This window comes from Cetorhinus maximus, chromosome 14 (genome assembly GCF_964194155.1).
Source record: "Cetorhinus maximus chromosome 14, sCetMax3.hap1.1, whole genome shotgun sequence".
NCBI lineage: Eukaryota > Metazoa > Chordata > Chondrichthyes > Lamniformes > Cetorhinidae > Cetorhinus > Cetorhinus maximus.
In genome coordinates this window covers 18,185,745-18,195,015 of record NC_135892.1, presented here as the reverse complement: position 1 = coordinate 18,195,015, position 9,271 = coordinate 18,185,745, and positions in this window count along the sequence as shown.

Sequence of the window (9,271 nt, the reverse complement as noted above, 5' to 3'; positions counted from 1 at the left end):
AGGAGTGTTGTACCCGACTATGGATTAGCTTTAACCTACTGGTGCTGTGAGAAACCAGTATGATCAGATCAGCTGCTCATTTTACACTCTTTAATTTTGCTTTTCACTAAGTTCTATGGAAAGTAAAATCAGGCACTGTGTGAAATGGGTGTATGATTTAATCATGTAAGTTACCTACCAGATGGGTTAAGGTAAAATTACTCTGTGACACTGCTTATGGTAAGCTGAAGGTCTGAGAATCATTTGCATCATGGGTTGTGCGTTAAATTATCCAGATAGCTATTTAAACAAGACAGTGGCTTACCCATCACAATAACACAGCAAATTCAATGAAGCAACCTATCACGTGATGGCACAAGGTAAACTGAGACCTTACTGATACTTCAAGATACATGTTCTCACAGATCTAATACCTGTAAAGCTATTTACTGACTAATTGACAAAACGAGTTGAGGATGGAATTAATTTCGTTCTTCCCTCCTGAGCATTGCAGTAGGATATAAATTGCTGATCTAAAAAAGACTGTGGCAGGCTTGTTAGTTTCCTATTCACCCAAAAAATAAATCTATAAAATAATACACACAAAAAACTCCAGTTCTGAAACAATTCTCAAAATGTAACAATAAGCCCCTACCCCATCTTAAAATACCTTTTTTATACATAGATTTTCTGTCTTCACAGGGTCCCTGGACTTATCACCTGTTCTTTTTCCTGAGCTTGGTTCTTTGTAGCTGGGCTCTTATGCACGGACAGTTAGCAGCCATACTTTTATTTTAAATAATTTTATTAAGCTACTTTCATATTTCATTGTTAAAAGGGATGATTGCATAAATTGGACAGCCTTCAATCGTACTCCAGCCCCATTGTTACAAAACTCATGACCTGCAAGCCTAATCTATTCCAGCATGCCGTCTCCCCTGGCCATCCCAGCCTGTATTGCTGCTGTGTAAAGTATGGCAGACTTGATCCTAAAGGCAGATTCCATCATCAGCTGAGACTTAACTATAATTGATATATTAACTCCAGCTGTTCTTTCTAAAGGAAAGCTCTCATTTTTATTTGTTTAGTGCCGTCTTCCCTGAATTATAATTTTCAAGTGTTCATATTTTAATTTATAAATTGTATATGTTCATAATTTTCTAATCTTCCAATACTGCCAACTTTTTGCTCACTGCTGTCAAGTGCTAGGACACGGAGGCTAAACTTGATTCTTAAATTTAAATCCCTATCCTGTTAGTTCACTGAGCGGTCAGATTATTGGTCTGAATTTTGCAGTCAGCAGCAGTGACAGCACTCGCCACTGACCTCAAAGAAAGCTGCCTGCAAGCATCTAGCTATCTCTGTGGCATGGATTTCAGCTTTCCTGACATTACTTTGAATCTGGTACCAGGTCTGATGAAACTTTTCTCTCTTAAAATTCATGTTTCCTCTTTGTTCACTCTCTGTCCCCCTCCCTCTTTTTAGACCCCTTTGCCCTTCTGTCCATCCCTGTTATTAGAACATAAGAACAAGAAACAGCAGCAGGAGTAGGTCATACGGCTCATTGAGCCTGCTCTGCAATTATCTAATGTAGCTTATGTGCATCATCTCTAAAGGAAATATATCCTTCCTTAGATGCTGAGACCAAAACTTTACACAATACTCTAGGTGTGGTCTCAGCAAAGCCCTGTAAGATTTCCTTACTCCAATGCTCCAATCCCCTTGCACATACCGTTTGCCTTCCTAATTGCACCTGCATGTAATTTCCTGTGATTTGTGCAATAGGACACCCAAATCCCTCTACAAACCAACATTTAATAGTTTCTAATTGAAAAACAGAATACTGACCTGCTGAGTTTTTTGCAACATATTCTGTTTTTATTTAATAGTTTCTCACTGTTTAAAAAATAATCTGTTTTTCTATTCTTCCTGCTAGGGTGAATGGTTTAACTTTCTCCAAAGTATATTCCTTCTGTCACTTTCTTGCCACTTCGCTTGGCCTGCCCATATCACTTTGCAGCCTCCTTGTCATCCTCACAGCTTGATTTCTCATTTAGCTTTGTGCCACCAATAAACTTTGAAACATTACACTTGATCCCTTCACTTAAATCATTGATATAGATTATAAATAGCTAAGACTCTTGCACTAATCCTTGCGGCACTCGGCTAGTACCAGCCTGCCAACTTCAAGCAACTCATTTATTCCATCTTTGTTCTCTGTCCTTTATCAATCCTCTATCCATGCTACTATATTATCACCAACCACACAACGGTTGGAGCTAATGTCGGAGGGAGCATAAAATTAAAACTTTTTGATAGATTAAGTGATTGGGCATCGAAGTGCTAAATGAATGAGGATCGAGGTGCTAATCACTCAAATCCAGCTCCACTGAGCAGGACATGTCATTCATGTGCCTGACACTAGACTCCCAAAGCAACTGTTCTACTCAGAACTCAGTCGCAGCAGGAAACTCCTAGGAGGACAGTGGAAACACTTTAGGGATATCCTCAAAGCATCTCTGAAATAATCAAACATTCCCACTGACTCATGAGATTCCCTGGTTTTTGGCTGAACAAAATGGAGAAGCTTTATTCGGGAAGGTACTGAAGACATTGAGAGACTTCATTAGGAACACACAGAGGTGAAGTCAAGGTATTGGAGTGCACAAATCTCCAAACATCTACCCTACCCTTCAAGCACCATCTGCCCTGCCTTGGATGTGGCAGAGTTTACAGATCGCGCATTGGACTCATCAGCCATCTTAGAACCCATCGAACTGGAGTAGCAGCAAGACATCCTCGATCCCGAGGGACTGTCTAAAAAGAGAAAGAATGGGCGAAACTATAGCAGATGGATTTTGAAGTGGGAGAATGTGAGGTTATCCACCTTGGACCTAAAAGGAACAAAACAGAGTACTTTTTAAATGATGAATAGATAGAAACGGTGGCGGTCCAAAGAGGTGTGTGGATACTCCCTGGGATTGCAGACTAGATTGACAAGAATGATACCTGGTCTCCAAAGATTAAATTACGGGGAGAGAGTACACAAACTAGGGTTGTATTCCGTGGTCTTTAGGAGGTTAAGCAGTGATTTGATTGATGTTTTCAAGATATTAAGGGGAACTGATGGGGTAGATAGAGAAACTGTTTCTGCTGGTTGGGAAGTTGAGGACTAGGGGGGATAGTCTAAAAGTGACATTAGGAAGCACTTCTACACACACATGGTAGTAGTAGTAGTTTGAAACTGTCTGCAGCAAATAGCAAATGAGACTACGTCAATTGTTAATTTTAAATCTGAGATTGATAGATTTTTGTTAACCAAAGAGGGATATGGGCAAAAGCCCATGTGTGGAGTTAGGTCACAGCTCAACCATGATGTAATTGAATTGCAGAAAAGTCTTGAAGGGCTAAATGGTCTCCCCCTCCCCTATATGCCTATGTCCTTAGCTGACAATGAAACATACAGTAGCAGACTAGAGCGAATTGTTCTCTTTTACCCCTTTGTACTGAATGTGCTTGGCCTCTTTGCAGCCTGACACAGGACTGTACATTGCAGATTAATACGTCCAATTAAACATTCCCCTGGGCATGTACAATTTAGATTAGATACAGTGAAAAGCTCCCTGTACAATGTCTCATCAAACACTCCAAGGGCATATATGGCACAGGTTAGATAGGCTCTCCCTCTTTCCAGAATGCATTATCCTTCTGTCCCTCTCTATCACAGAAACATAAGAAATAGCAGGAGTAGCCATATGACCCCTCGAGCTTGCTCCACAACTACCTTGTGGACCAGTTGGGATGCTGAGGGAAGTAAGGGTGGGAACTGCAGAGGTACTAATCATAATCTTCCAGTCCTCCTTAGATATGGGATGGTGCTAGAGAATTGGAGAATCACAAATAAAACACCCAACTACAGGCCAGTCAGTTTAATCGAAGTGGTGGGGAAACTTTTAGAAACAATAATCCAGGACAAAATTAACAATCATATAGGCAAATGTAGATTAATTAATGAGAACCAGCACAAACTTGTTACAAGGCAAAGTGTGTTTAAGTAACTTGATTGTGTTTTTTTGATGAGTTAACAGAGGGTTGATGATGTTATGTGTTTGATCTGCTGTACCAGCAAAGGTAAAGCTCATGGAATAAAAGTAGCAGTATGGATACAAAGTTGGCTGAGTGACAGGAAACAGGGAGTATTGGTGAACAGTTATTTTTCAGACTGGAGGAAGGTATGCAATGGGGCTTCCTAGGGATTAGTAATGGACCACTGCTTCTCTCTCTCCCCTGCTCTCTCTCTCTCATCTTTAAACATAACACATATAAAATAACACCTGGACTTCTGTGTGCACTTTCAACTCTGCAGATGACACAAAACTTGGAAGTATTCCGAACTGTGAGGAGGATAATGATAGACTTCAAGAGGATAGTGGAATGGACGGATATGCAGCAGGTGGAACTTAATGTAGAGAGGTGTGAAGTGATACATTTTGATAGGAAGAACAAGGAGAAGCAACCTGTAATAATACAGTTTTGTCAGCACTTTTCTGATTTATTGGTTGGTTTGGTCGGCAGAGCCTGGCACATGCAGAGGCACATGGTGCATATGCACAGAGGACTGGAGCACATGAGGCATGTAATGTATTGATTTGGCGACCACGGGGAGCAGCTAAATACAGACATACAGATCCACAGCAATGTGGTTGACTCTTAAATGCCCTCTGAAATCGCCTAGCAAGCCACTCAGTTGTATCAAACCACTAGAAAGTCAATAAGGAATGAAACCAGATGGACCACCCGACATCGACCTAGGCACCGGAAACGACAATGGCAAACTCAGCCCTGTCGACCCTGCAAAGTCTTCCTTACTAACATCTGCTGTTATATTGGTATTTGTTTTAAATAATGTTATTGTCTCTTTTTCTGGCTGACTGAACACTCTGTAGCCAACAGACCAGGCAGTCCTCAAACATGGCACACCAGCCACTACCAAAACACCTGTAGCCAGAGCAGGCCAGAGCCTGCTTAATGTGACTCACCCATCTGATTTTCTCCTCTCTCTAACCCCCTTTTCTCATCCCTCCCACCCCTCTCCCCCATCACCCCTCCTCTCTCCCGCACCCTACAGATGGGAGACATTTCAACTTCTTTTGATGAATGCAGGATGAGAGATCATAAAGTGAAAGGAGCAGGACTCAAAGTAGCGTCTTTCCACATGCTCTTTCACACCGCTCCAGCCCTTCAAAAAAAAAGCCTTAATTTTCTGTGAACTTTAGTTAGTAGTTGCTGCTTTCAGGTGTAGCTGCTCTGATGTGGTGTAGGCTGGAGCACGTGAGGCAAATGCAGCTGCCAAAGGATGCTGGTGGCGCAGGGTGGAGGTTTTTGGTTAAAAAAAGAACAGCGGAAGGTAAGGGGGGCCTAACAACAAAGTTACCCTGGCTGGAGGGATGGTGGAGGGAATGGCATCGGAGGGGAGGTGATGATATGAGAGAGGCAGGAATGGCATAGGAAGAAGGGGTGGATGGGGTTGGTATGAGAGGGATGAAAAAAATGGGATGTGGTGGCCTGGGAGGGATGACATGGGAAGGATGGAATGGGGATTTAAAAAGTATTGTTGCCATAAAGATACTAATTTCATTGCAAATAGTTTGCAGGTCTCTGCTGGTATAAAATAAAGGGCACAGTTCTAAAGGAGATGCAGCAACAGAGACATCTGGGGATATATGTGCACAAATCGTTGAAGATGACAGGGCAAGCTGAGAAAGTGTTTAAAGAGGTTTATGGAATTCTGTATAAAGCTATATAAATAAATAGAAGCATTGAGTGCAAAATCTAGAAAGTTACGATGAAATAAAAACAAAGTGCTGAAAATTCTCAGCAGGTCTGGCAACATCTGTGGAGAGAGAAACAGAGTTAATGTTTTGAGTCCAATATGACACTCCTTCCTGTCTTATAGTGAACCTTTACGAAACCCTGGTTCAGCCTCAACTGGAGTATTGTCTCCAATTTCTCCCAAACACTTTAGGAAGGATGTGAAGACTTTAGAGAGACATTACAAAGTATAATACAGAGAGCAAAACATGATTTGAACATACACATAAGCTGACATACAAACTTAAAAGAAATTATATTTAAAACTTTGAATTTTTATTGATATTACACGATTGTAAAATTAGCTTTCCAAGGCCAGAGAAATTCTTCTGCAATAATAATGACAACACACCAAAAAAAACCCAGTAACACCTTATTAACAAGGCATGATTTATTTTGGAGTTTTTTTACAGCATATAAGTGGGAGTGATCATTCCACTGATTTCTAACTGATTTCAGTCTGCGAGGACTTTAACAATGCACTCTATGGAGAATTGTCAAATCACATAGCAATTACTGAATTTCTGTATTTAACTGCACACGTGCAGACACTAGAAGTTGTTGTTGGTTTCAGGGAAATAATAGTAGCAAACACTGACAATCTCACCATCATTGCTACCACAAAGTCCGGGTCAATAATTATATGAAATGCATTGATTTTCTCAAGTTCTTGTTGACAGAACTAAAAGTTGAAAAGTGCTCAGCCCGGAGCAAAGCCCTAATCAAAGGGTAGGCAGTGGCGTAGTGGTGTTGTCACTGGCCTAGTAATCCAGAGACCTAAGGTAGTGCTCTGGAGATCGGGTTTGAATCCCAACACGGATTTGAATTTGAATTCAAGAAATGACCACAAAACCATTGTGAAAACCCACCTGGTTCACTAATGTCCTTGAGGGAAGGAAATCTTCCGTCCTGCTCCAGATCCACAGCAATGTGGTTGACTCTTAAATGCCCTCTGAAATCGCCTAGCAAGCCACTCAGTTGTATCAAACCGCTAGAAAGTCAATAAGGAATGAAACCAGACGGACCACCCGGCATCGACCTAGGCACCGGAAACGACAATGGCAAACTCAGCCCTGTCGACCCTGCAAAGTCTTCCTTACTAACATCTGGATGCTTGTGCCAAAATTGGGAGAGCTGCCCACAGACTAGTCAAGCAATAGCCTGACATGATCATACACACAGATAATGTCCCAGACATCACAATCACCATCCCTGGGTACGTCTTGTCCCATCGGCAGGGGATCAACCCTGGTTCAATGAAGAGTGCAGGAGGGCATACCTAAAAATGAGGTGTCAACCTGGTGAATTTACAACACAGGATTACTTTCATGCCAAACAGCGTAAATAGCATGCGATAGACAGAGCTAAGTAATCCCACAACCAACGGATCAGATCTAAGCTCTGCAGTCCTGTCACATCCAGGCGTAAAGGAGGAGGCTGCACGAATATCCCCATCCTCAATGATGGGGGAGCCCAGCACAAAAGATAAGGCTGAAGCATTTGCAACAATCTTCAGCCAATTCAATTCACTCCATGTGGTATTAAGAAATGGCTTAAGGCACTGGATATTGCAAAGGCAAAGGGCCCTGACAATATTCTGGAATAGTACTGAAGACTTGTGCTCCATAAATTGCAGTGCCCCTAGCCAAGCTGTTCCAGTACAGCTACAACACTGGCATCTACCCAGCAATGTGGAAAATTGCCCAGGTATGTCCTGTAGACAAAAATTAGGACAAAAACAACCTGGCTAATTACAGCCCCATCAGTCTACTCGATCATCAGTAAAGTGATGGAAGGGGTCATCAACAGTGCTATCAAGCGGCACTTGCTAAACAATAACCTGCTCACTGATGCTCAGTTTGGATACCGTCAAGGTCACTCAGTTCTTGACCTTATAAGGTAGGGTCAAACATAGGCAAAAGAGCTAAACTCCCGAGGTGAGGTGAGAGTGACTGCCCTTGACACCAAGGCAGCATTTGACCAAGTATGGTTTCAAGGAGCCCTAGCAGTATTGGAGTCAATGGGTTCAGGGGGAAACCTCTCTGCTGGTTGGAGTAATACCTAGCACAAAGGTTGTGGTTGTTGGATGTCAATCATCACAGTTCTGGAATGTCACTGCAGGAGTTCCTCAGGGTAGTGTCCTAAGGACCAACCATCTTCAGCTGCTTCATCAATGACCTTCCTTCCATAATAAGGTCAGAAGTGGGGATTTTTGCTGATGATTGCACAATGTTCAACACCATTTGTGACTCACAGATACTGAGGCAGCCCATGTCCAAATGCAGCAAGACCTGGACAATATCCAGGGTTGGGCTGACAAGTGGCCAGTAACATTTGCAAGTGCCAGGCAATGACCATCTCCAACAAGCAAGAATCTAACCATCGCACCTTGACATTCAATGGCATCAGCATCGCTGAATCCCCCATTATCATCCTGGGGGTTACCATTAACCAGAAACATGAACTAGACTAGTCATATAAATCCTGAGGCTACAAAAGCAGGTCTGAGGCTAGGAATCCGGCAGCGAGTATCTCACCTCCTGACCCCCCCCAAAGCATGTCCACCATCTACAAGGCACAAGTCAGGAACGTGAAGGACTACTCTCCACTTGCCTGGATGAGTGCATCGCCAAAAATACTCAAGAAGCTCAACACAATCCAGGGCAAAGCAGCCCACTTGATTGGCACCCCATGCACACACATTCACTCCCTCCACCACTGACACACAGTAGCAGCAGCGTGTACCACCTACATGATGCACTGCAGGAAATCACCAAGACTCCTCAGACCTTCCAAACCCACAACTGCTGCCATCTAGGAAAAGGGCAGCAGATCTATGGGAACACCACCACCTGGAAGTTCCCCTCCAAGTCACACACCATCCTGACTTGGAAATATATCGCCATTTGTTCACTGTCGCTGGGTCAAAATCCTGGAACTCCCTTCATAACAGTGTGGGTGTACCTACACCATGTGGACTGCAGCAGTTCGAGAAAGCAGCTCACCACTATCTTCTCAAGGGCAATTAGGGATGGGCAATAAATGCCGGCCTAGCCAACGACATCCACATCTCATGATCAAATAGAAAAAATAATGTATGCATCCCTAAATAGTAAAAGCACTAGCTTTAATTTTCCAAAAACCTTCAGCAATGGGAGTTATGCCCAGCCAGGCCACTTAGTTGTAACAAATCGCTACAAAGTCACAAAAGAGGAATGAAAGTGGACAAACCACCTGGCAGCAGCCTAGGCACCAGAAACGACAACAGTAATCTCAGCCTGTCGATCCTGCAAAGTCCTCCTTACTAACATCTGGGGGCTAGTGCCAAAATTGGGAGAGCTGTCTCACAGATTAGTCAAGCAACAGCCTGACATAGTCATCTTCACTGAATCATACCTTACAGATAATGTCCCAGACACCA